This window comes from Bubalus kerabau, chromosome 4 (genome assembly GCF_029407905.1).
Source record: "Bubalus kerabau isolate K-KA32 ecotype Philippines breed swamp buffalo chromosome 4, PCC_UOA_SB_1v2, whole genome shotgun sequence".
Classification (NCBI taxonomy): domain Eukaryota; kingdom Metazoa; phylum Chordata; class Mammalia; order Artiodactyla; family Bovidae; genus Bubalus; species Bubalus kerabau.
Window position 1 is genome coordinate 69,661,447 of NC_073627.1, and position 27,807 is coordinate 69,689,253.

Here is a 27,807-nt window from a genome sequence, read left to right on the forward strand (position 1 = left end):
CTTTTCCCATAATTAGCGCTATCTCATTGTCATCCTGTTTATTTGAAGTCACTTATTATTTCTTGGATTAAGTAGTTGCATTATTATTGTTTAATGATTCCATGGAAATCTCATATCTCTCCCTCCTTTCAGATTTCTTTCAAGTTTCTAAGTTTGGAAAAGAGGACATTTAGAAGATGGTGTTGAGCATTTGTTTCTGGTTCTTTGTCCTTTCTAATCCTCGATTTTCATGTCTCAGCCAGCAGACTGAACAATCTTTTATTGAAATTTGTACAAACTTTGGCTATAGCAGAATCCTCCTAGAGGAGGTGCATCTTTCTTGCAATTAAGAGAGGATTGAGAATCTGAGTCTTGAAAAGAGGTGTCTCCATCTAGGAAAATGTAAGGTGAACAGATTTCTGGGTTGCCATGAAGGGAGACCAGTTGTCCATGGAGACAGGATCCTGTGCCATGGGGGGACAATGCTCCAGTTCACTTAGTGTGGGAAGCTGGCTGTCCCCCTGGTTCAAGATGAAAAGGAGGGGCAGTTGTGGAGGAAACCCACCTCTTCTGCTGGCTTCCAGAAACAGAGACCATTTGGGACATGCCCTGTAGAGGGCCCCTAATTTCCAACTCCAGTGACAGAGGGTCACAGAGGAAAACACGAACTTTCTCTCAGCCAGTGACGGTTATCTACTCATAATGCTTGACCTCACAAGGTAACCCAGATGGGTGGAAGGGATATTACATTTGCTGACACAGAGAAAGATAACTGTCTCTTTAGAAGGGTCCTATGGCTTTCAGGGGGTGCATAATGGCTCAGTGGTTAATAATCTGCATGCAGTGCAGGAGACACAGGAAATGTGGGTTTGATCCCTGGGTGGGGAGATCCCCCAGAGAAGGAAATGGCAACCAAGCCACTTCAGTACTCTTGCCTGAAGAATCCCATGGACAGAGGAGCCTGGTGGGCTACAGTCCACAGGGTCACAAAGAGTCAGGCGTGACTGGCGACTGAGCGTGCAGTAGCACCCAGACGCGTGACTTAGAAGAACGAGGTCTTGAGTCACTTGAACACTTGGAATATGGACACACAAATGAGAGCAGACCTGGAACAAAACTGAACAATTTAAAGTGTAAATGAGGAGTTTTAAAGAGATTTAAAACAACCAAAATGATTTCCAGGAATTGAAAAAAAAAAGTCATGATCCTAAATTTTTAAAAAGTAAAATATGACTGTGTTACAAATGACACGTTTCAGACTACATTTAGGTTGTGCATGTGGTACGCTTTTTATTCCTACTGTGACGTGTATTTGACACCTAGGCAAAAGGCAGACCACCAGGAAGTAGTCTGAGGGGCCTTAACTGTCACTGACATGGTCCATGTTCTGGTCATTCTGTTATGTGATCTGCCCAGGGTGGAAAAGCAGACGAGAGCAGGTTTGATGGAAATAGGGAGAGGGCTAGGCACCCGGGAGTCCTGGAGGAAGGAGAATACTCCTAACAGGACAGGTGAGAGAACTTGAGAACTGTTTGGTCTTGGAAAAAGTTGCTGGGTATAGAGCTGTGCTGCTGAATTTGTAAAATCTCAGTTCCAAATAAAATAAATGTATGTTTTTTTCTAAGGAGATTGAAGTAATTCTCCAGGAAAAAAAAAAAAATAGGTGTTTCTTTGTGCTCAAAGAAGACCATCCCAAACCTGAATTAGTAAAACATGATGAGCCTTGAGGAATGAAGATGGTTAAACACTAAAGACAGAAACTAGTCTATAAATGCAAAATACACTTCATTATTCCTGTGCAGATAAATACATATATAGATATACATATTTGTTAAGTCACTAAGTGGTGTCCGACTCTTTGTGACCCCGTGGACTGCAGCACTCCAGGCTTCCTTGTCCTTCACTATGTCCAGAGTTTGCTCAAACTCAAGTCCATTGAGTTGGTGATGCCGTCCAACCATCTCATCCTCTGTCTTCCCTTCTCCTTATATATAAATATTAATTCATAAATGCATATTTGTGAATGAAATATGCTAAGAACACATGTGTACACATTATCTTATATTTCTTTTTTCCCTATTCTTACATATAACTTAAAAAATTCAAGCATGTTTCACCTTTCATTTATCCTTCTCCAGGCTACTCTATATTATTTGAACCTTCATGAAGACTTCGAGAATTACATTTCTCTAGAGAGACAAAAGATTTTTAAAAGAAACACATGAAAGTTATGTATTTTGGAATCAGAAGGCTGGTATGTTTTGAGGATAGACATAGAGACAGATTTAAATAGAGCATTAAGAGAGTTTCTTGTGTATGTCAGGGCCTCCAAAGGCATGGCCTACGATTTGAGTTGGGCATTGAGACCTCAGCCTTCACACTGCTCGTTGTCCTGTTTTGTTGAACTGCACATAGAAATGACATTTAGTCTGCAGAACTCTCGGATGAGTTACTGATACATATACGAGAGCAGACTTATTAACAAAGCTTTTCAAGGTCTTCAGGTTAATTTTTGCAGAATTTATTCTATTATGTGAATAAAAACTATTACCGTGAAACTTGGGCTCTGAGGAGAAAGACAGATGCTAACTGCTATGCATCTTCTTCACTAGAAGCATTTGGTATGAATTCTGGGGGGGAAGTAATGACTCTACTATATTAGCCAAGAGGAGAACACACTGTATATGAATATGCTGGAAACAGTGATTCACTGAAACCCAGAACTGTTTGTAGGAAAAAAAGAAAACCTTCATTTCTTTGAGAAATGATTTGTAATATTAATACTATTAATAATGTCAATGCTTCCCAAAATAGAAATTATCAGACCATGTTCCATCTATCTCCTTTATCTTTCTTTTCCCTTTTAGTCTAAGCAGATAATACTTTAAATATTTTATTTTTTAAACATCAGGCAGGGGAAACGCTGGTTCAGGGGAGGCCCTGGGTCCCATGGTGAGACCCACTGGCCTTGAATCTGCATGGGAGTTGAGCTACAAGCATCCTTCCTGCTCAAAGATGAGGCTTAGTCCTGTCCATTCCCTCAATGTCCTCTATTTGTCAAATAAAAGAGAATCATTTGTTTTGATCATGCAATCTGAAGAAGTCTGCTTGGCAGGCTGCACATCTTGATAAAAGATGAACATATCTTCACAGAAAGTCCAAAAGTGTGTTTTTGTTAGATATTTAATTTTTAATTAAGTTAGAATTTCACTTTCCTCTTACTACCCTAGGTCACTTTTGGAGGTTTTCTTTTGCTTAAATGTTGCATAAAAGGCTAAACTCTCTAACAAACCTATGTTATGGTTTATCTTGTTTTAAGATTTTTTAAATTAATTTATTTATTTTAATTGGAGGCTAATTACTTTACAATATTGTGGTGTTTTTTTGCCATACATCGACATGAATCAGCCATAGGTGCCCATGTGTTCCCCCATCCTGAATAGTAAAGAGCACTTTGTGAATTTGCATGCCATCCTTGTGCAAGGGCCAGACTAATCTTCTATGTATCATTCCAATTTTAGTATCAGTTCAATTCAGTTCAATCACTCAGTAGTGTCCGACTCTTTGTGACCCCATGGACCTCAGTACTCCAGGCCTCCCTGTGCATCACCAACTCCTGGAGTCCACCCAAACCCATGTCCATAGAGTCAGTGATGCCATCCAACCATCTCATCCTTTGTCGTCCCCTTCTCCTCCTGCCCTCAGTCTTTCCCAGCATCAGGGTCTTTTCCAATGAGTCAGCTCTTCGCATCAGGTTGCCAAAGTATTGGAGTTTCAGCTTCAAAATCAGTCCTTCCAATGAAAACCCAGGACTGATCTCCTTTAGGATGGACTGGTTGGATCTCCTTGCGATCCAAGGGACTCTCAAGAGTCTTCTCCAACACCACAGTTCCAAAACGTCAATACTTCAGCCCTCAGCTTTCTTTATAGTTCAACTCTCACATCCATACATGACCACTGGAAAAACCATTGCCTTGACTAGACGGAGCTTTGTTGGCAAAGTAATGTCTCTGCTTTTTAATATGCTGTCTAGGTTGGTTATAATTTTCCTCCCAAGGAGTAAGTGTCTTTTAATTTTATGGCTGCAATCATCATCTGCAGTGATTTTGGAGCCCAGAAAAATAAAGTCTGACACTGTTTCCACTGTTTCCCCATCTATTTCCCATGAAGTGATGGGACTGGATGCCATGATCTTAGTTTGCTGAATGTTGAGCTAATGCAAAATTTTTCACTCTCCTCTTTCACTTTCATCAAGAGACTCTTTAGTTCCTCCTCACTTTCTGCCATAAGGGTGGTGTCATCTGCTTATCTGAGGTTATTGATATTTTACCTGGCAATCTTGATTCCAGCTTGTGCTTCCTCCAGGCCAGTGTTTCTCATGATGTACTCTGCATATAAGTTAAATAAGCAGGGTGAAAATATACAGCCTTGACATACTCCTTTTCCCATTGAAACCAGGCTGTTGTTCCATGTCCACTTCTAACTGTTGCTTCCTGACCTGCATATAGGTTTCTCAGGAGTTAGGTCGGGTTGTCTGGTATTCTCATCTCTTTCAGAATTTTTCAGTTTATTGTGATCCATACAGTTAAAGGCTTTGGCATAGTCAATAAAGCAGAAATAGATGCTTTTCTGGAACTCTCTTGCTTTTTCCATGATCCAGGGGATGTTGGCAATTTGATCTCTAGTTCCTCTGCCTTTTCTAAAACCAGCTTGAACATCTGGAAGCTCACAGTTCACGTATTGCTGAAGCCTGATTTGGAGAATTTTGAGCATTACTTTACTAGTGTGTGAGATGAGTGAGTGCAATTGTGCGGTAGTTTGAGCATTCTTTGGCATTGCCTTTCTTTGGGATTGGAATTTTAGTATTAGCCAAAGGGAGCACCTAACATTTTTTGATGGGGACAATTTTTAAAATCTTTATTGAACTTGTGTTCTGGTCTTTTGGCCATGACACACGTGTGATCTTAGTTCCATGATTAGGCATTGAACCTGGACCCCCTGAACTGGAAGATGAAGTCTCAACCATTGGACCCCCAGGAAAGTGCCAATGCTATGGTTTTACGTTAGATTTCTTTAGGAGATAACACCTTGAAATCACTAAACACCGAAATTTGCAGACTTCCTGATTACAACCTAATTTACCTTGAACAGGCTTAATTGTAAATAATAATCATAATATGAATGAAAGGCACCATTTCTTCAGAACCTACCACATGCCAAGCCTGTTATGGAATATTCATCAACTTCTGAAGTTGATATTTTTATCCCAATTTTATAGGTGAAAAAGAAGAAATTTAACAATTTACTTAACATCACATACTTATAAATGGCCCAAACATGAATCAGACTCTGATCTGTCTCTCCATAAAGCCTATCCTCTATGTTATTACAAAATTCTGATTCACCAGCTGTTGCCGAAATTTGACCTCTGTACACCCATGCCGAATTAAATCTGGGAGACAGAGTTTTGGGTGAAGTAGAACAAAAGAGCTTTATTACTTTGCCAGGCCAAGGGGGCCACAGCAGGCTAAGCACCCAGGAAGGGGTGGTGAGGAGCCTTGTGATGTTCAAGGAGCAGGGTGTCGTCAGCTCGTAGACCTTCTTCTGATTGCCTGGTGGTGAAGTAATTAGGAGGCAGTATCATCAACCTTCTAGTTCTAACTAGTCTAGGGTCTTCATGCTTGTGGGAATCAGACATTTAACTTCTTCCCCCTGGTGGGGGTTTCAGTATCTGCAAAATAGCTCAAAGCACATGCTCAGAATATTATCTGTAGTCCTTGAAAGTGAAAGTGTTAGTCGCTCAGTCTTGTCCGACTCTTTGTAACTCCATGGACTGTAGCCTGCCCGGCTCCTCTGTCCATGGGATTCTCCAGGCAAGAATACTGCAGTGGGTTGCCATGTCCTCCTCCAGGGGATCTACCTGACCTAGGGATAGAACCCCAGTCTCCTGCACTGCAGGCAGATGCTTTACCATCTGAGCCACCAGGGAATCCCCAGTAGTCTTTGAGGAAGAACTAAAGGTTATTAATTTTTTTTCCTCCCAGCTTGTGGGATCTTAGTCCCCAGACCATGTATTGGGTCTTCAGCATTAAAAGCACCAAGTCTTAACCGCTGGACCACCAAGGGAATTCCTGAACTAAAGTTTTTTACTTTGTTTAGTGTTTAAAGTATTATTCTTTTGTCTTTTTTTTTCTTTTATGCTTTTCTGCATTTTCTTACTTCTCTGATTTAATTTATTCTTTGACTAAAGTTTTTCTAAAGACAGAAGGTAGGCAGTGGATAAAGGAGGGGTCTGTTCTGGGAAGGGCTTCCCAGGTGGTGCTGATGTTAAAGAATCCACCTGCCAATGCAGGAGATTCAAGGGACAGGTTTGATCCCTGGTTCAGGAAGATCCGGTGGAGGAGGAAATGGTAACCCACTCCAGTATTCTTGCCTGGAGAATCCCATGGACAAAGGAGCCTGGCGGGCTACAGTCCCTGGGATCACAAAGAATCCCACACGACTGAAACAACTTAGCATGCACACATGAACGATTCTGGGAAAGTCTTATAGGGTCCTGCCTGGTTTAGAGAATTAAGGTTCTTTTGTTAAAAATAGGTTAAATTTTAGTCATATTTTTATTTTTATATGGCTGTCATTTCTGATAGCATTATCTCCTCCCTGTCATGACTCTAGACTCACACACTTATTTCCTTCCTTGGTAGAAAGTCTTGTCTCTGAAAAGGAAAGAAATATCATGAAAGAAGGTTGGCCATGAATCAAAGGCTATCAATACATTTTCAAAGCAATAAATAACCTATTGTGTCTATATAAAGTCAGGATTCAAAAATACATTTCAACAAAGCATTTGTTGTTATTTAGTCACTCATTTATGTCCAGCTCTTTGTGACCCCATGGACTGCGTGTGGCAGGCTTCCCTGTCCTTCACCATCACCTGGAGCTTGCTCAAACTCATGTGCATTGGATCAGTGATGCCATTAAACCATCTCATCCTCTGTCACCCCCTTCTCCTCCTGCCTTCAATCTTTCCCAGCATCAGGGTCTTTTCCAATGTGTTAGCTCTTCGTATCAGGTGGCCAAAGTATTGGAGCTTCAGTTTCAGCATCAGTCCTTCCAATAAACATTTATAGTTGATTTCCTTTTGGATTGACTGCTTTGAGGCTCTTAAGAGTCTTCTCCAGCACCACAATTCAAAAGCATAAGTTCTTTGGTGCTCAGCCTTCTTTATGATCCATGTCACTCATTTTAATAGCGTGGTTCTAGTAGAGGGCCACATTTTTCCTATGACTGAAGTCACTTGGCTCTGTGTCCTAGATATCGGGAGGAGGTTGGTGATGTGAAGAAAGAGTCCAAAAAATACAAACCTCGGCTGGGTTGCTTAGTTTCCTGACAACTCCCACCAGCACAGAGCCCCAGAGAACCCTGCCTGGCCCACGATCACAGCTCATCACTTCATCTCCTTTCTGCTGCTTTTGCTACCAGGGAGAAGTGATGTGAAATTTAATAAGTTGAATAAAAGTTATTTCCGCCCCCCCTTCCCATTTGTGTGGGTTCTGGCAGGGTGCTCTGTAAAGTGCATTTGATTACTAGGAGCGATGTGGAACCAAATTACCGCCTAACAGTTATTGGCACCAGAGTAAGTTAAGTCGTTCCTCACCAGCCAGTATTTCATCTGCTTCCCACTGCTCTGAAGGCCTTTTATCTGTCTTAGTGCCAGCTTTGTGAGGGGCGGACCAGACCGCCAAGTGCATGTGGGTTATAACAGGACAAACACCTCCCTAAATGAGCTTTCCAACTTTCTTGGGTGTGGTGGTTGGAGGGCGCGTGGAGGAAGGAGCAGCCTCTGAATATAATCTGTTAATTTACTTTAATATAATATGGGCTTCCAAGGTGGCACTCAAGTGGCGTGAGTGGTAAAGAATCCGCCTGCCAATGTAGGAGCTGTGGGAGACAAATGTTCAATCCCTGGGTCAGGAAGATCCCCTGGAGGAGGAAACTGGCAACCCACTCCAGTATTCTTGCCTGGAGAATCACATGGACAGAGGAGCCTGGGGGGCTACAGTCCATGGGGTCAAAGAGTCAGACACATGTCCATCAACCTCGTGAAATTAAAGGAAACCATAAATGATTTTTTTTTTCTAACTGAACAATGTCCCAATTTAAAGTGAAACATTGTAGATTTTTTCTCCCTAAAACTTACTTCCAGCTTTTTCTTATATGCTGCACATTTTCTTTTCTGTTTAGTTTTGTTTTTTAAATGTGTATGCCTCTGAAGAAAGCACGTTGAAAACCTCTGCATTGCAATTAAACAAAGACTCTTGCTTCTTTGTCATTATAGATGTCGTTGATTGACCCGGAATGACTATTTTTTTTTTTTTTTTTGATGTTTTTATTTTTTTTTATTTTTTTTTTAAATTTTATTTTATTTTTAAACTTTACATAACTGTATTAGATTTGCCAAATATCAAAATTAATCCGCCACAGGTATACATGTGTTCCCCATCCCGAACCCTCCTCCCTCCTCCCTCCCCATTCCATCCCTCTGGGTCGTCCCAGTGCACCAGCCCCAAGCATCCAGTATCGTGCATCGAACCTGGACTGGCAACTCATCTCATACATGATATTTTACATGTTTCAATGCCATTCTCCCCAATCTTCCCACCCTCTCCCTCTCCCACAGAGTCCATAAGACTGTTCTATACATCAGTGTCTCTTTTGCTGTCTCGTACACAGGGTTATTGTTACCATCTTTCTAAATTCCATATATATGCGTTAGTATACTGTATTGGTGTTTTTCTTTCTGGCTTACTTCACTCTGTATAATAGGCTCCAGTTTCATCCACCTCATTAGAACTGATTCAAATGTATTCTTTTTAATGGCTGAATAATACTCCATTGTGTATATGTACCATAGCTTTCTTATCCATTCATCTGCTGATGGACATCTAGGTTGCTTCCATGTCCTGGCTATTATAAACAGTGTTGCGATGAACATTGGGGTACACGTGTCTCTTTCCCTTCTGGTTTCCTCGGTGTGTATGCCCAGCAGTGGGATTGCTGGATCATAAGGCAGTTCTATTTCCAGTTTTTTAAGGAATCTCCACACTGTTCTCCATAGTGGCTGTACTAGTAAAGCTCTCACTGTTTGCAGATGACATGATCCTCTACATAGAAAACCCTAAAGACTCCACCAGAAAATTACTAGAACTAATCAATGACTATAGTAAAGTTGCAGGATATAAAATCAACACACAGAAATCCCTTGCATTCCTATACACTAATAATGAGAAAATAGAAAGAGAAATTAAGGAAACAATTCCATTCACCATTGCAACGGAAAGAATAAAATACTTAGGAATATATCTACCTAAAGAATCTAAAGACCTATATATAGAAAACTATAAAACACTGGTGAAAGAAATCAAAGAGGACACTAACAGATGGAGAAATATACCATGTTCATGGATTGGAAGAATCAATGTAGTGAAAATGAGTATACTACCCAAAGCAATCTATAGATTCAATGCAATCCCTATCAAGCTACCAACAGCATTCTTCACAGAGCTAGAACAAATAATTTCACAATTTGTATGGAAAAACAAAAAACCTCGAATAGCCAAAGCGATCTTGAGAAAGAAGAATGGAACTGGAAGAATCAACCTACCTGACTTCAGGCTCTACTACAAAGCCACAGTTATCAAGACAGTATGGTACTGGCACAAAGACAGAAATATAGATCAATGGAACAAAATAGAAAGCCCAGAGATAAATCCACGCACATATGGACACCTTATCTTCGACAAAGGAGGCAAGAATATACAATGGATTAAAGACAATCTCTTTAACAAGTGGTGCTGGGAACTCTGGTCAACCACTTGTAAAAGAATGAAACTAGAACACTTTCTAACACCATACACAAAAATAAACTCAAAATGGATTAAAGATCTAAACGTAAGACCGGAATGACTATTTAAAGCCCTATGTTAGCGTGTTCTTTTCAGAGCTATTGCCCCTCTGTATTCCCACAGGGGTGCACAAGTGTATTTTTGTTAGCCTTGCTTAGAGATCGGGTTTTCTGTACTTTATATCATTTTTATTGTCTTTATTTGGACTGTCTTTGATATCACAAAATATTTTTAAGTATGTGGCTGAGACTTGCATGCAGTAATACTTCTCTGAAAAAATAAGCTCTGTTCTTTAATGTCTATGGGTCCCCGTTCGCCTTTTGCCTGAAGTGTTACATTGTATATCCACATGCAATGAGCAGTACAACTTCCAAATTTTTTTCCTTCTTGACTAGTTTATTTTCTCCACCCAGTAATTTGCATCAAGTTGCATCCTTTCCAAAAGAACACACTCCCTTTTTGAAACACATGTTCCTGATTTAAACCTATTCCAGGATCTCTGGTAATAGCACAGGCTAAACATTAACTGTCAATCCAAATACTAGCCATATTAAATTTTGTAGGCATTGCAGTCAAATCATTCAAGAACATCTTATGCAAATTGCATTGCCCTCCATCGGATTTTTTTCTTCCCCTTGCTTGTTTGAAGAGAGAGATAACCATGACAACATTATGATTTTGGGCTGTTGGTGACTTGTGCCTTCATGTCTGAACCAGCTTTGACCTAAACCGTTATAGTTAATGACTGATTAAGAAAAGCTTGAGGTCAGATATTTGAAAACTTTGAGACATATTGGTTTTCTAATGTGTATTTTAGGTCATAGCAGTGGAAATAATTTCAATGGTCTGTATATTAACCTTCCTTGCTTTATACTTTTGGGGCATGAAGAGTGGGTGTTGTTACTGTTGAATATGTTTTTAACGTCAAAGAGCATTTCTCTCCACTAGAATGTGTCAGATGGTTGGAAGTAGAGAGAGAGGTAGGTTAAATAGAATTTTAAGACACAAACTGCAATGATAAATTGTAGAGCGTGAGTATGGAGCTTGTTGTCGCACAGCTGAGGTGGGGTTGACAAAACTTCTTCCAATTTGGGGACTTGGTTGGAAACCAAATGGGGCTTTTCACATGTCTCACCACATTGCTTAATTGAACAATCCAGGACAAAGTAAATAGCATGTGCCATTCCCCTCATGGTGGTCCTATCAGCATCCAGATCTGGTCTCATCCTCCATTGCCCCCTTCTTCTCCTGCCCTCAGTCTTTCCCAGCATCAGGATCTTTTTTCAATGAGTCAGTTTTTCACATCAGATGGCCAAAGTGTTGGAACTTGAGTTTTAGCATCAGTCCTTCCAATGAATATTCAGGGTTGATTTCCTTTAGGAATGACAGGTTTGATTTTCTTGCAGTCCAAGGGACTCTCAACAGTCTCCTCCAGCACCACAGTTTAAAAGCATCAGTTCTTCAGTGCTCAGCTTTCTTTATGGTCCAACTCTCACATTCATACATGACTACTGGAAAAACCATGGCTTCGACTATCCGGACAATTGTTGGCAAAGTGGTGTCTCTGTTTATCTCCCTCCAAATCTCCCTAAACATTTCCATCAAAAAACATATTAATTTGCAAGTTTAAATTTTCCATATGACAGTAATATCAATCCATATTGAAAAGTAGAGCATAGAAAGCTTTCCTGTCAAATTTGGCTGACATACCACAGGATAAATGGCAATCTGTGATCTGGAATGAAGATTGCAATAACTTGTAAAATTAAAAAAGACACACTGCTTCTCTTTTCAGAAATTTCTCCATTTGAGCTCCAGCTAAAAGTAATTTCCATTTTTAACGTTTATTTTCATAAACCAAAGACTTTTTTCCTGGACACATTTCTCAAAAGTATTTCAAAAATAAATACTAATAATATCAAAATCTATAAAAATTATTCAACTGAGAATATACTGATACCCTACATCTTGGGGAAATTTACTACTTTTTAAAAAGTATGTAGCTCCTAAGCATGGTATGGAGCTATTTTTGTGGAAGCAATCCTACCTTTCTTGTATCGGCGGAATAATAAGACAAGAATAAGTGACAACATTATTTTTGTCTTTTTGTTACACAGTGCAGACTGTATTATATGTTAACATAATGTAGTATTTTGCAGAGTGTGATGAATTTCATTTGTGTTAATAGTATATTTGGGCTCTGTGTGTGTGCATGTGCATGCATGTGTGTTTCCAAGGCCTGTGCATGTGGGTACATGCATGTGTATTATTTTTATAAATATTAATGTTCTAGCCATACACATTCGGAGAAGGCAATGGCACCCCACTCCAGTACTCCTGCCTGGAAAATCCCATGGACGGAGGAGGCTGGAAGGCTGCAGTCCATGGGGTCGCTGAGGGTCGGACACGACTGAGGGACTTCACTTTCACTTTTCACTTTCATGCATTGGAGAAGGAAATGGCAACCCACTCCAGTGTTCTTGCCTGGAGAGTCCCAGAGACAGGGGAGCCTGGTGGGCTGCCATCTGTGGGGTTGCACAGAGTCGGACACAATTGAAGCGACTTAGCAGCAGTAGCAGCAGCCATACACATTGCTTGCAAAAATTCTTTCTGCAATAAGTTTGGTATTTTAGACTCTTCATTGGTTACAGTACCTCGAGTAGTAGGAAGTATAACAGTTGTGGTTCTGTCACATTGTGTGACAGTCATGTAGTGGGGTATGTAGTGGGGTAGTCACAATGTATTCAGTGCTTATGCCGTGGGTAATGATATGCCAGGCCCTTTACACCTGTTAACTCTCTTATACCATCATGCATGCATTCTTCCCCCCAAATGTATGCAGAGAACCACAGGTGGCCTGGGTAGTATGGGTAACCCTTCTATTAAGGATCCTACAACATTGCTTTTGCTTGAACCCAGGTTCTTCTGAATTTGTGCTCAATCTCTTCCAACTACATAGCCTGTGATAGCAACAGAAAAGGAGAAAGCAATCTGATCACCTTTGAGATTTTTGCCTTAGGTGAAGAAGTCATTTGTAGACTTTAAGAATCACCGTTATAAAACACTTTTACTTATGGAAATGTTAAGAAGATGAATGTTTTTGATTTTCAACTATTCCAATGACTTGCTTCACTTCAGTGTAAGATAAACCCCAAAGCAGCTAGCTTGCTGTTTCTTTGCTTTTGGAACTGTAGACCACATCTTTATTTAATATTGTGATTGGGTCTGATCTAGACTTTTTTTTTTTTTTTTAAGAAATTGCTACTATGGGGGAGCTTCTGCTCAGCTCCAGGGCTGTTTGGAGCTGTTCTGAATTTTAGTGATAAGTGAGTGGATCCCTTTGTTCCCTCTGTGGACTGGCAGAGCCTGTGTTCTCTGGAATCATCCGTGGTTGACATCATCCGCTGCCCAGAGAGGCTGCATTGACCATGTCAACAAAACATGGCACCTGGGCCCTGCCCACTGCCCAGTGACCCTTCTGCACATTGCTGCTTTGTTTCTTTACAAATGACTCACTGCTTTTTCTTTCTTGTAAACACTTGTATGGTCTCCTAAATACTAACACATCCTTCCACATGGCCTTGTATTCTCAGCTAATGAACTGCCTCATACTTCACAGAGAAAAGAGAAGCAATTGGATGAAAATTCCTTGGCCTTCTTTCTACCAGATCTACCCAGGCAAATTAGCATGTGCCTCTATCCCTGCCTTTCTCCTTATTACAGGGATGAAATATCCCAGATTTTTTTTTTTCCATTATGATTTACCTTTAGTAATAGTGAAGTGGCCCAGTCGTGTCCTACTCTTCGTGACCCCATGGGCTGTAGCCTACCAGGCTCCTCTGTCCAAGGGATTTTCCAATCAAGATACTGAAGTGGGTTGCCATTTCCTTCTCCAGGGGATCTTCCCAATCCAGGGATTGAACCCAGGTCTCCTGCATTGTAGGCAGACACTTTTACCATCTGAGCCACCAGGGAAGTCACATGATTTACATTTAAATTTATTTTAATTTTTTATTGGAGTGCAATTGCTTTACATTATTGTGTTTCTGCCATGTGTAACAATGTGAATCAGTCATATGTATACATATATTCCCTCCCTCTTGAGCCTCTTTCCCATTGAACCCCACACCTACCCATCTAGGTCACCACAGAGCACTGAGCTGAGCTCCCTGTGCTATACAGCAGCTTCCCACTAGTTATCTGTTTAACACATGGTAGTGGATAATCTCTCCTCTGGACCATGATCCTTAACCCACCTTGTATTCTTAAGGACTTTCCTGCTTTAATTAGTCCCCTTCTCCCCCACTTCATCAATCAGAGACTACATCTTGGACATGCCCATCTCTAGGATCTCCTACTTTAAAAGGCAGAATAAAACAAGCATTCGGGGCCAGCAGACACAAGTTGTACCTTCAAGACTCCTTCCTTGTATCACCTTCTTCATCAGACTTCTCCATGTAGAGGTGCCCCCAGACTCTCCATGACCCACTTTTCTCATCTCTTCTCCTTCCTTTAGTTTACTTCTTCCTGCTCCCTTCCTCTCTCTGTTAACTCACCTAAGTGATTCTTTTTTATTTTGTGTCTGCAAATTCCTTCTGTTTAGGATGACTGCCCAGTTTGCATGTGTAGCTCAGATCTCTCAGCAGAGCTCCAGACACGTGTATCCAATGGTTTCCTTGACCGCATCTGCACTTGCGTGTGTTATTCGGGTTAAAACTTAACCCCGATGCCTAAATTTAAAGTGTCTAAAGCTAATGTCTTGATGTTCACCCTATTCCTGCCCTTGTCCCTACCAAAGGTGTTCACTCCAGAAACACAGGAATCATTTTTAATGTCCATCTTTTACAGATTTTTTTATAGATTTTACATATTTGTGTCACCCACGCCAGCTCTATCATTCAGCCTTCTCTCATAGTTTCTTTTTTAGCTGAGGTATATATAGTTGGTTTAGAATGTTGCATTAATTTCTGCTGAACAGCAAGCTGCTTCAGTTACACACACACACATTCTCTTTTTATATTGTTTTCCATTATGGTCTATTGCAGGATAGTGGATGTAGTTATCTGTGCTATATAGTAGGACCTTGCTGTTTATCCATTCTATGTATAAAAGCTCCTTAACTAACTATGGCAACTTCCCAGCCCCATAGATTCCAAACAGTCTCTTGGTTGCAGAGTGACTTCTAAACACAATACTTTACTACATGATCTGCCTCCTAATCTCTAAGGTTATCTCAGACCTCCCTCTCAAATTCTGTGTCCAAATGCCTTATAGAACATGTTGTTGCTGTTGTTTAGGTCGCTCAGTTTGGTCCAACTCTTTGCGACCCCATGGACTGTATCCTGCCAGGCTCCTCTGTCCATAGGATTCTCCAGGCAAGAATACTGCAGTGGGTTGCCATTTCCTTCTCCTGGGGATCTTCCCAATGCAGGGATTGAACCAACATCTCCTGCATTACAGGTGGATTCTTTACCACTGAGCCACCAGGGAATCCCTCAACTTATTCTCTACCATGGATATTTTGGAAGGAGCATCCTCCAGTAAGCCACACAAACGTTCTTTCAGGTGCGTCCCTGCTCTGGCTTCCACCGTCCACCCACCTGACATTACCAGCCGGAGATGATGAAGGCTCGCTTGTCTCTTGCACAAATGTCAGGTCTGGTGTGCTTGCCACAAACAGGTTTTTATTCACACAGCAAATACAGATGGGCTCATGGATCCCTCAAGAGATTGTGCAGAAATTATTCTTTCCTGGTGGAGTCTGAAGAAGATGCTTAAATGTGAGGAGAAACTTTCCCTGATATATTAGTGATAGTTGGGCTTATAGCCTGAATATGCATATTTTCAGTATAGTTTGTAATCTAGGTCAAGAGAGATGATTAAAATCAGCTACATTCCATCAGCTTGGAAAAAGAATTCTTAAAATTATAGTTAATAATGATGCTCAGATTCATTCAGCCACTATTCAGCATAAAAGAGATTCTCCAAAATTAAAAGATTAATCATAAATATATGCAGTGTACAGATATGTATTGGTCATAAATTCCCCATATAATATTATCTGCCAACAAATGTGTACCTTCAGCGAGACCCATAAGCCATAAATGGGGCTGTAACTAGGATACCTCACCCACAGAATCCCTCACTGGGGATTTGATATTTGCCTTGACTGATTTAGTCATTCCACAAATATTAGTTGAATGCCTACTTTGTACCAGGTATGGTGTTGGGTGCTGGAACATAACATGAAAAGAGCAGAAAACAGACTTGCTTTCTGAACTTTTCTTGTATGTAGGGAAAAGGGGAGGAAGAAGAATATATATACATATCTAAATCTATATCTCTATCTATAATGTAATGTAAAGCCTTTTGAAGAAAAATCAACTGGATAAGGAGGTAATGCAGAGAAGACAATGGCACCCCACTCCAGTACTCTTGCCTGGAAAATCCCATGGAAGGGGGAGCCTGGTAGGCTGCAGTCCATGGGGTCACTAAGAGTTAGACACGACTGAGTCACTTCACTTTCACTTTCATGCATTGGAGAAGGAAATGGCAACCCATTCCAGTGTTCTTGCCTGGAGAATCCCAGGGATGGGGGAGCCTGGTGGGCTGCCATCTCTGGGGTCACACAGAGTCGGACACGGCTGAAGCTTCTTAGCAGCAGCAGCAGCAAGGAGGTAATGGGCTTCCTTGGTGGCTCAGTGGTAAAGAATCCACCTGCCGATGCAGGAGATGGGGGTTTGTTTCCTGGGTTGGGAGAATGCCCTGGAGAAGGAAATGGCAACCCACTCCAATATTCTTGCCTGGAGAATCCCACTGGCAGAGGAGCCTGGTGGACTACAGTCCCTGGGGTCACAAAGAGTCAGACAAAACTGAGCGACTGAATACTCACTCAAGAAGGTAATAACAGAGGGTGAATGGAGATTATATTCTCAATGGGTTGCTTCTCCAGTATCTCAGATAAGGTGGTCTGGGGACAAAGGAAGATGCTAGGTACAGGGCCTGCCAGCCAGGAGCATTCATGGATGTGGACATACCAAGTGCACAGCCTGACTCTAGAATAGTCCATGTATATTCTGTGAATCTGCAGAAAGGAGGCTCTGTGGCTGAAACAAAAGGTGACTAAACAACTGTATTTTCAGGTCAAACTATTATCCACAGTTACTTACTTGAATTTGGGACTTTGGGGCTACTTGATCGAAAAGAGACTGGAAATCAGGACAAGTTTAAAAACAAGAAGAAAGAAATATGAAAAAAAAAAAAAACAGGGTTTACGAAATAACTAAAGAGGGATTTCTTGGTGGCTCAGTGGTATTGAGTCCACCTGCCAATGAAGAAGACCCCTGATCCAAGAAGAATTAGATCCCTGATCCAAGAAGACCCCACATACTAAGGAACTGCTAAGCCCAGGGCAACTCCTGAGCCTGTGCAAGAGAAGCCACCACAGTGAGAAGCCCTTGCGCTGAAACAGAGAATACCCTCACTCACTGCAATGAAAGGAAAACCTGCACAGCAGGCAAGACTCATCGTAGCCAAAAATAAATAGAATTATAAAAAAAGAACTAAAGAGTAGAAGAAGATTCCATAGTAAATGAGATCTCTATTCATTGCCTGAACTCTAGAAAGACAAAATGTGTTTTAGTCAAACACCAGTTTGACTGGTGTTTATATTAGTCAAAACACCAGCCCCGGGATAATATCTTTGCAAAATCATTCAATGGTTGATATTCCCTTCATCTTGGTGACTATAAAATAGTATTACATGTATCCAAATATATGAGAAGAGCCATGTACAAGATGCTTGGGTAGTTGCATTGATCCCAGAATTGTAGAAACTGAGATTCTTTTGTTCACTTTGAAACAGTTGCATTAAAAACAACAGAGATCTGATAGAATGAGTGCAGCCCATTTAATGAGGGTAAATAATGTGGTGTTTATTTAAAAAAAAAAAAAGGCTCCAAAATATCAAGGCTTAACGATAATGAGCCACAGGTGGGCTTGGTAACGTCCACTCACCCAGGTGCCACAGATGAGGAGTGGGGGACAAGGAGGCTGGGTCAGAGGCCTGGCACCTTGCTCAGCTACTCACTTCGACATGCACTCCAGGAAAACTCTGACCCCCAGCACCTTTCAACAGGACCGCCCCACCATTAAGGACATCTTAATGCACCTTTGCTGCAAGGGAGAGGTAAGTTTTAAATTCCATCTCATGTCAATGATGGAGAGAGCACTGTTTTTATTAAAATATTGTCATGTTAGGATTTCTTTGCCACCTGAAACTTTCTTATTGCATCTTCTACTACATGATGTCACAAAGAAGTAAAGCTCAAGGTCAGTCGCTATGGTCCATTTTCTCTGTGGATAAAGCTCATTCGGCATCCAGCTAACCTTACCAGTATTTTGTTGGTTTGTTTTTTTCCTTGTTTCTGGCCAGCTGGTCAATGAGTTTAAGGTAGCATTTTTCTGTATGGAAATAAATGAAGAGCAGCCAAGTGAGAACAAGCAAAACCGTTTATTCTGAGTTTGCTAAAGTTACAGGGAGTCTGCTATGACTTGTGTCACAGCAGAGACACCAAGGCAGGCGGAGGAGAGGAGAGGGCAAGCTTTAGAAGATGGGGGGCTTCGGTGTGTCCTGGATGGAGGGCATTGGCCCAGAGATGCTGAAAGCAGGCAAACTGTTGAAGCAGGGCATGGCGTCTTATTGATGAGGGTGCGTATCTGGCTTTTTCTGGTCAGTCCTACATTAGAAGCAGAAACAGAAATGGGGTCCGTCATCTATTCGTCAACTCCTGGCCATGAGGGGCTGATTGTTACAGAAGATGTTAGTTGGCTTTCTGGATTGTTATTGGACATGATGGTCTGATGTCCTTTAAGTCTGATCGTGCTGCCTATGGTAGAAAAGGGATTTCCAGGGCAGGGTTTTTCTGGTTGTGGATCGAAGTTCTACTTTTATGTATAGTAGTCTGGTCATTGTCCTTTTGTGCATTTGGGATCTTATCTGTAAGTTAGCTCCTTTGTGGGTTTTTGAAACTTACTGCACAGTTGCTTTACAATGTTGTTAGTTTCTGCTGTACCACAATGCCATCAGCTATAGGTATGCGTATATCCTCTCCCTTTTGAGCCTCCCACCTCACCCCCATCCCACATATCTAGGGCTATTTTTTTTTTTTAAGCCAGTGTTATAGCAGATGGTTTGCTCAAGGAATCTGAAGTCACCACTGTGACAGAATGAGGAATCCCACTGGTCCTCCATACTTAAAAGTAGTTTTCCCCCTGGACTTATGTAACACCACCCTTGACTGGATCCATTACCATCCGACTGGTTAATTTTACTCAGTTCTCTCTCTTCATCTATCTTTTAAAGAATACATTTTGTGGGGATGAAGGATTTGGTCCTCATATTTTCTTTTCTTTCCTCTAAGTTTTCCCCTTAGTAATGCCTCTAGTTTCAGAACTTTCATGTATCCAGTATACTGAGGACCCTGAAAACCATGTCCTCAAATAATGGGTGTGCTGAACTCCAGAAATGTAAAATGTAACTGAATCCTTGCCACCTCCACCAGAATGCCTGAAAGTATTTCGGACTTCTAGAACAGCATAAAACTATTCAGTTCCAGACCACAAGCACTGTACACCCCTACTTCCTACTCATCCATCTTAACACAGGCTGTCTTAACACCATAGACTGTGGCTTAAACAACAGAAATTTGTCTTCTGACACTTCAGAGGCTGGGATTCTGAGGTGAGGGTCCCAGCAAGGGCCAGTTCAGGCAGGAGCCTTCGTCCTAGCTTGCAGGCGGCCAGCTTTGTGCCCAGTGCCCATGTGGCTGTTCCTGGATCAGGGTATGTAGAGGAGCACTCACTGTACCTTCCTCTTATTGTGGAAAAAAAAAATGAAATGAAAATCACTCAGTCCTGTCTGACTCTTTGAAACCCCATGGACTATTCAGTCCATGGAATTCTCCAGGTTAGAATACTGGAGTGGGTAGCCATTCCCTTCTCCAGGGGAATCTTCCCAACCCAGTAATCCTACAATGGGGCTTCCCAGGTGGCTCAGTGGTAAAGAATCCATTCCACCTGCAATGCAGGAGATGCAAGAGATGCAGGTTTAATCCCTGGGTCAGGAAGATCCTCTGGAGGAGGACATGGAAATCCACTCCCCCACTCCAGTATTCTTACCTGGGAAGTCCCATGGACAGAGGAGCCTGGTGGGCCACAGTTCATGGAGTCATAAAGAGACACGGTTGAGCGACTTAGCATGAATGCAATCCCTACAATATTATGAAGATCTCACCCTTATGTCGCCACCTGGATCAAACAAACCCCCAAATGTCCTCCTCTCCAAATCTTCAAGTTAGAGATTCAACATATACAGTTGGGTGGCGGGGACACAGCTGAATGCCCAGCAAGACCCTAGTGAGTGACACCCATTCCCTCAGTCATTCAAGCTGGTGCCTAGAACCCTTGCTTCCTTTCTTCAAGTCCATCAGAAAATGTCAGCTTTATCTCCAGCACATGCTCCACATCAACAGTTGGACATGACTGAAGCAACTTACCACCACCACAGCTTCCTAACTGATTTGCTTTTCTCCAGTCTTTCCCTGTATGGTTGTTTTTTTTCTATTTTTTTAATGTTTTTCGGTATAGCTGATTAACGATATTTTCACGTGAACAGTTTAAGTGACTCAACCATACATAGACATGCTCTCCCTGTGTAGTTGATTTGTTTTCACAGCATGGAGGATTTTACTAATGCTTTCTTCCTTATATAAAATCTAATCGCTCCTCTACTTCCCAGTTCACATGGCAAAACAGGATTTTTTCTGGCCTGTGAAGCCCTGTATGATCTCATTCCTGCCTCTTAGACATCATAGGTCCTCCTCTATCCTTTGTTTCACTAGATATGATTCTCTAATGTAACTAAGAATTTGTGTCTCAGCAACATGCTACCTGCTGTTTTTCTGCTTGATATCCTCTGCTTGATTCCCCCTTTCCCAAGGTTTCCACTAAGCTTTTTACTACTTGTCTTGAAGCCAGCAATCAAATATCATCTCTTCCAAGAGGCCTTCCCTCCCTTTAAGAGATTCACAGACTTTCTCTAGCACACCCTCCTGTCACGTCGTCATTGTAGCCCTGAGTCCTTGAAACAGCGTTGTCACTAAGTTCTTTAGGACAATGAATTCCATTTTTGATTCACTTGACATAATCACTGAACTGAGAACAGTACCGGACTCAGAGCAAAGACTGAACAAATATTGGTTGATTTATCAAGAGAAACTATGGTTTGGAGAATGCAAAGAAAAAAAGGTGAAAGAGAAGCAGTATTCAGATTTCTTTAAGATATAGAAAGTTAGGCTGCCTTCTGGAGATAACAGCTGGCCACTATGATGTTGATTGCCTGTAAAACATTTCTGGGTCATTGGGAGAAGAGAGATAACTTTGGCTTCTTCTGTCCCTCTAGAGTTTCACCTGGGGAAATAAACAGAGGTAGAGGAATTTTGATTATTCTGCCAAGGGTTAGCCATTCAGAAGCAGCAGTAATTAATTAAGGAACTAAAATGTAAATACAGATAATCCATCGCCTGAGGTGGAGCTCAGCACCAGGGCTGGAAATGGGTGAGAAGCAGCCTGGATCTAAATTACAAAGGGCTTTAATAATATAGTAAGATTGTTCAGCAACTACTGCATGTGTGCTCAGTGGTGTCCGACTCTTTGTGACCCATGGACGGTAGCCCACCAGGCTCCTCTGTCCATGGAATTCTCCAGGCAAGAATACTGGAGTGGGTTGCCGTTTCCTTCTCCAGGGGATCTTCTGAACCCAGGGGTTGAATTGATGCCTCTTGTGTCTCCTGCAATTGCAGGTGGGTTCTTTACCACTGAGCTACCTGGGAAGTCCTTACAAAGCACTTTAAAAGAGGTGTCAAAATCTGATGAGGGACGAGCTCTCCAATCAGATGTTAACAGCTGGAGACGGGTGGAGACTGGTTGGTTGGAGAAGTTGCCAACGAATCAGTCCTCGTGTTAATGTTAATATGTTTCAATTTTGGTATAATTGGAAGAGCATTGATCTTGACATATATATGTGTATGTGTATATAAATTACTTTATATATGTGTATGTGTATATATGTGTATGTGTGTATAAATTAATTTAAAAAAAAGGATTATTAATCCTACAGTCTCCATCCCAATTTACCATTGAAAAATTTCAGGTGTTATTGACTATTGCAAACAAATACGTAAGATCTCCACAAAAGGAGATTCCATCAACCAGTAAAGAGTATAAAACCTCATGTAGAGGAGGGGAATCAATCCCAAACAAAGAAAATATTTGGCTGATTAGTTTGAGCCAGTTCAGTGACAGCTCATGTCAACATGTCACAAGCGGATCTCTACTGTCTATATTTGTCTTTGTTGATGGGTCTGCTTTAAATCAGGCTTCCCTGGTGGCTCAAAGGTAAAGAATTTTCCTGCAATATAAGAAACCTAGGTTTGATCCCTGTGTCAGGAAGATCTCCTAGAGGAGGGCGTGGCAACCCACTCCATTATTCTTGCCTGGAGAATCCCATGGACAGAGGATCCTGGGAGGCTATAGTCCATAGGGCTGCTAAGAGTCAGACACAACTGTAGGGTCTTAGTGTGCAGGCACACTGCTTTAAATTGTGAACATTGTCATGTTCACACTTTAAAAGCTAGGAAGGTTGCTGGTTTTTATGAAATGATTAGTTACAGGCAGTCATATAACCATGATGATATCAGGGTTAGGAAACTCAAGTCATGCACCCAGGCACTGCCATAAGGAGAATGCCCTGAAAAAATAGACATTGTTCCTACTTGTGCTGTAAAGTGCTCAAGGCAGCACAGAAAACATGGCTTAAATTAAGCAAATAATTTTTATTTAATTTTTTTCAGATTTCAAAGACTTAAGTTGTAGTTGTGTCAGCTGCACAAAGGGAGGAGCTATTTCTTAAGATTAGATTCACTCAAGAGGCTGTTTCTCAGCTGGAAGGGTAAGGGGAGGGTTTTCTTTTGCATCAAAACCGACTCCTTAAATCTGCTTTGTCATCTTCGAGAACTTTCTTTTCCATCTTTGATGTTGTTGTCGTTCAGTTGCTAAGTTGTGTCCGACTCTTTGCAACCCCCTTGGACTGCAGCACACAAGGCTTCCCTATCCTTCACCATCCCCCAAGGATAGCTCAAATTGATGTCCATTGAGTTGGTGATGCCATCCAACCATCTTATCCTCTGTCACCTCCTTCTTCTCCTGCACTCAATCTTTCCCAGCATCAGAGTCTTTTCCATGAGTCAGCTCTTCGCATCAGATGGCGAAAGTATTGGAGCTTCAGCATTAGTCCTTCCAATGAATATTAGGGGTTGAGTTCCTCTATGACTGACTAGTTTGTTCTGCTTGCTGTCCAAGGGACTCTCCTTCTCCAGCACTGCATTTTGAAAGCATCAGTTCTTTGGTGGTCATCTGTAACAGTTATTATCTAATAGTGCACGACAGCCAGCCTCTGTATAGGTGGTTCTGCATGCACAGATTCAATAAATGTTCAAGAAAATAAATCCCGAAAGTTGCAAGAAGCAAAACTTCAATTTGCCATGGCCAACAAATATTTACATAGTGTTTGCATTCTATTTACAACTACTTACATAACATTTACATTGCATTTGTTGCTTTAAGTCATCTAGAGATGATGAAAAGTACCCTGGAGAAGTGTATAGCTTATATGAAAATACTACACAATTGTATGTTGATATAAGGGACTGGATATTCTTGGATTTGGGTGTCCTTGGGTGGTCCTGGAACCAAAGCCCAGTAGACACCTAGGGTTGACTGTACTCTTAGAACATTTTGTTCATAGTATAAAATGATAGCTTCCCTGGTGGCTCAGTGGTAAAGAATCTGCCTGCCAAGCAGGAGACGTGGATTCAGTCCCTGGGTGGGGAAGATCCCCTGGTGGAGGAAATGGCAACTCATTCCAGTATTCTTGCCTGGAGAATCCCATGGACAGAGGAGCCTGGCAGGATACAGCCCATGGGGTCACAAAGGGTTGGACATGATTGAGCGAGTAACAGTTTTTCACATAAAATAATGATGTTGATATGACAGACAGTCTTGCATGTTTTCTATCTTTTACTGTCACTTACTTTAAGAATTTCAATTAGCTTTTGCATCTTTAGAGTATTATGACTTTTTTATGGCTTATCACAGGATGTTGACTGTAGTTTGCTGTGCTTTGTAGAAGGACCTTACTATTTATCCATTTTGTATTAAAACATAGTAGTGTGTGTATCTGCTAGTCCTAAACTCCCAACCCATCCATCCCCCATGCCCCTTGCACAACATTAATTTTAAAATACCACATTTGATTTCCAAGATGTTCATGTTTAGAGAAAACCTTGTATTCATTCTCTTTTTGCTTATCTCTTACTATGACCTTTAAGTAAACATTTCAAATAATTGAAGAGCTACTCATCCATCTACATTCTGATTTTTCCTCTTTACTTGAGTGCTATGGAATATACTTTCTTAAACAAGTCATTTGTATTTCCCTTTAAGAAAAAAACACTTTCCAAGCTTAACTTGTCTCTTAAGAAAGGAAGATGTTCAGATAAAGTTTGCCAGTAGCCTCCACAAAAGCCAAAATGACACTTTTATCTCCCTTGTGCTCTAATACACTGCCAGAGATGAGAGAGAGTCAGAGGGGGAGGGCGAGACAGACAAGGAGAGGCAGAGCCAGAGGAAAACACAGGAGTGGTCACTGTTGGACCAGTGGGGAATCACACAGAATAAGATGGAAGACAAGACTGAGTAAGTTCATTATGCCTGCAGTATTCTTTAACATGGTGAGTGATGTATACTTTAGAAATACACTGTATGCGCTTACATTTCTAAGATACTTCAATTATGGTATGTTATATAAAGCTCTTTGGTCTGTTTATACAGATCATTTGCCTTTGGCTTAATTAATTGTCCCGCTCTTTCCCAGAGGGGCATGTTTGGCAGAAGAAAAAATTCCACTGGGTGAAAATCAGACTTTGTAGGTGACATGTCCCAGGTTGTGTGTTTTTCCCCTAATAGCACCACCGTTAGGGACTTGACTGAGATGCCCAAGAAGTCTTCATCATTAAGAATTTATGTTTCTCTGGTGGCTTCCATTTGCAAAATGAGCCACATATTAAACATTGATAGCTGATGCCACTTTATTGCTGCTGGTCTATTCAGCATCTCTTTTCACAGAACACAATCTGCATAATTAGAAAATAGCCCAACTTCTGTATCTGGAGCAACAGGAGTGTAAGGATGTCACACTCTTGCTAGCGTTTCACATGCCAACCTTCATAACACAAATGTGATAATAACATTCTATCAATTTTATAGTGGTAATAGGTACACTGGATAGTGTTCACGAAACTACAATGAGACAAAGGAAAGATATGAATTTATTAAGACAAGCAAAATATCACATTAAAAATTTGGGGAGAATTTACTACAGCAGGAAATAACCATATCCATAGCATCACTAAAAGTAATTGCAAGACAAATGAGACAGCTTGTTTCATATAAACCAGCGCACAAACTATTCATAGTATTGCTCTACATTTTCCATGCATATTTTCCCCATCATTCATTTCTGTCCCATTTAACTAAATCTCCTAAAAAGATTTTTAAGGTATCTTCTAAAATACCCTCACGTGGTATCTGTGTCATTTGTGAAAATGTCAAATTTTACATATGATAATATTAAGGGATTACAAAAAATGAAATATGAGGCCAGCATTTAATTTAGCGATATGACATGTACATAGGTAACTCGTAAATTAAATCCAGCCAGACTTGATTAAGTGCTCACAATATGCATAATGTGTATGTCAGTCATGTCCAACTCTTGGTGACCTCATGTACTACAGCCCGCCAGGGATTTCCCAGGCCAGAATACTGGAGTGGGTTGCCGTTTTTGCCATTTCCTTCGCCAGTGGATCCTCCTGACCCAGGGGTTGAATCCATGTCTCCAGCAGTGGCGGGTAGGTCCTTTACCAGCTGAGCCATCAGGAAATTCCACTCTATACATAGAAATATCTTAAGTGTTAAAAGGCAGATGAATAGGCTGCTTCAAGTTGCTTGGAGTAGCAGATCTGCTTTGAATTAGTCATGTAGATTCATAACCTTCTTGGTAGGGTCTGTGTTGATTTAAGGCTATTTTGCTGTCTTTGAGGGGGAAAAAATGCTTATTGTATTTTTTATAGGTAATTGGACTTGAAAATTTCCAATTTTATGTATATTTTTGGCCGTGTCTTTAGAACGATTTCATAGGAAAAAAAATCTAAGTTAAAAATATTATAAAGTAAATTGAGGTTTTATATATTAAGGTATTCATTGAGAAGATAAATTGCAACAGACTCATTGAACAGGAGGCAAGCATGCTCAAATTGCGCTTTCAACATTATTACTGATTTGAGAGTTTTCATCTGAAAATGTATGTGCACACATACACTTGCACACAGATATTTAACTGTACATATATATTTTACGTCTTCATCCTGTCTCTGCCTGTATCTACATCCATATCTGTGTAACAATTTATAGGACTGACCATCTGTATCTAATTATGTCCTTACAATGAGATTCCTCTGTGAGTTAGGTTTGTACTCTGACTTTTTTACTGAGCAATATGTCATAGATATTCTTCCAGTCATTAGACCCACAAAATATATATGTCTCTGTTTGTATGTAGATATATGATGAGTAGATAGATGTAGAACATTATTTTCCTAACTACTCAATATCCTATATTATGGCATTTCATGTTCATTTCACTAAGATTCATTATAAATTATATAGATTACTTAACAAACTTTATTATTATAAGCAGTGCTTTTATGTATGTCTTTATTAATTGATATTATTTCCTTAGCTTCTTCCTCTACTTTTGATTTATTGATAAGACATAATGTATGAATATTGCAAATATTTACACATATTAGTTGTCTACAAAAATGTTGACTTACATTTCCACTTCTTATTAATGCATATTATCATTGTGAGTAAAATTTTTTCACTCAAATAAGTGAAAACTTGGTAGTTCTTTGTTTTCACTAGTTAATCTTTTTATTTGAAAAATAACTTTTCTATCCATTCCCTTTTTTGTATGTTCAATGGCTTTTAAATATGAATTTTTCATTTTTCTACTGTGATAATTATTCTTTATATTATAATTTTAATATAATATGGATATTTACCTACTATCATAAATCAGACACACTTTTTTGCCTGATTTTATTTTTTTATACTTTATGATTTTAAGAAAATTTAGAAAAAGTTTCCCTAAGAAAAATCTTAATGTTTGTGTAGTTAAATCCAACATTTTTTCTCTTTATGATTTTACCTTCATGCTTAGAAATGACTTTGCTACGTGATATAGATTATTTATATAATGTATGTACCATTTATATTTTCATTTAATTTTTATGCTAAAATATCTGTGTAAACACAGATTTTTTTTTTTTCAGTTTAGGTGTAAGTTTTCTTAATAACTCACCAGTAATCCCAACATAAGTTTTCACATAAGACTTATCTGTAACCTTGAAATGCCACATTTTTTATCTACTAGGCTTACATATGTGTATGTGTGAACATACAAACACATATATAACTTATATGACTATTACATAAATTATTCTTTACAATTAAGTGCTAATGTGCTTCCCAACTGGCACTAGTGGCTAGTTGTAAAGAACCCGCTTGCCAATGCAGGTGACATAAGAGATATGGGTTCAATCCCTGGGTCAGGAAGTTCCCCTGGAGAAATAATTGGCAACCCACTCCAGTATTCTTGCCTGGAAAATTTCATGGACAGAGAAGCCTGGTGGGCTACAGTCCATGGGGTAGTAGAATCAGACATGACTGAGCCCATACTTTT

General features: G+C 40.4%; 1 protein-coding gene and 1 non-coding gene across 2 annotated transcripts in view; one reads left to right on the forward strand and one right to left on the reverse strand.

Annotated features, from left to right (window-relative positions):
- The window catches only part of GALNTL6 (polypeptide N-acetylgalactosaminyltransferase like 6), a 1,496,936-nt gene that overhangs the window by 296,288 nt on the left and 1,172,841 nt on the right, over positions 1 to 27,807 (forward strand). The gene's annotated exons all lie outside the window — the stretch shown is intronic.
- LOC129651892 (U6 spliceosomal RNA) lies at positions 3,418 to 3,523 on the reverse strand. Its single transcript, XR_008714394.1, has one exon. It is a non-coding gene; the product is annotated as a U6 spliceosomal RNA (small nuclear RNA).